At 35.2% G+C, this 1,085-nt stretch overlaps 1 pseudogene; it reads left to right on the top strand.

The window, feature by feature from the left end:
- Nucleotides 1-554: 554 nt before the first annotated feature.
- LOC112477460 lies at nt 555-673 on the top strand (annotated as a pseudogene).
- Nucleotides 674-1,085: the final 412 nt, after the last annotated feature.

Raw genomic sequence — 1,085 nt, 5'->3', positions numbered from 1 at the left:
GGTAAATTAGTTTTTTCGGGAACCTCCATACTGTTTTCCATAGTGGCTGTACCAAATTACATCCTCACCAGTAGTGTATGAGGGTTCCTTTTTTTCTCACAACCCCTCCAACACTTGTTATTATTTGTCCTGTTGATGATAGCCATTCTAACAGGTGTGAGATGGTATCTCATTGTGGTTTTGAATTCTCTCTTTTATTAATTTGTGATCTTGAATGAGTGACTTAACATATGTAAGCTTCACTTCTATAAACTGGAATGGGGACTGTAGTGAGGATGAATGACTAGTTTATATGAAAATACATTACATGTAATATGCCATTATTATAAAATTAATTCTTAATTGATTAATTAATTCATTAATTTTATAAAATTAATTATTAGTCTGTGGATCAGAGAAGAGTTATCCCCTTGACCATAAACAGGAGGTATGAGGGGTAGAACTATGGCACTCACTCTCCTTGTAAACATAATGGCAATTGATATAGTTGATCTTAAAATAACATGAAGTATTGGACTCCTATATAAGGGTCTATACTATTAAAAATCCATGCAGTCTACGGCCGTGCTACCCTGAACAAGCCCGATCCCATCTGATCTCGGAAGCTAAACAGGGTCGAGCCTGGTTAGTACTTGGATGGGAGACCACATAGGAAGACCAGGTGCTGTAGGCATAAAAAATAATAAAAAAATAAGGGATTGTAAGCTGACAATGTCCTTGCAATCTGTGAGGCCAACCAAGGATTGCCTCGCCAAAACAAACAAACAAACAAACAAACAGAAAAGAACTCATGCAGAAATGACTAGGAAGCTAGTAGGAAGGAGAATCAATTAGCTGCCTCATAAAAATAAAAGAAATATGATACTATATTTGACATTACAAGATTCTTAGAAGAAAAAAACTCCTTATTAATTCAGAGCAATGTGATAAAGGTGACTCAAGAAGAATGGGGAACAAAAAATAAGTTCTAACTTGCCCATCCCTGTGTAATTATGGATTTATGTTGTAACTTTGTTCAAAGACCTTCAGAAATGGTGTGTATCGAGTAGTCTTAATGCAAAGAACTTATTGAATGAATAGATAAT

This window comes from Pteropus alecto, unplaced genomic scaffold (assembly GCF_000325575.1).
Source record: "Pteropus alecto unplaced genomic scaffold, ASM32557v1 scaffold273, whole genome shotgun sequence".
Classification (NCBI taxonomy): Eukaryota; Metazoa; Chordata; class Mammalia; order Chiroptera; family Pteropodidae; genus Pteropus; species Pteropus alecto.
Note: the sequence above shows the minus strand (reverse complement) of the source record. Positions and strands in the feature narration are given on the sequence as shown.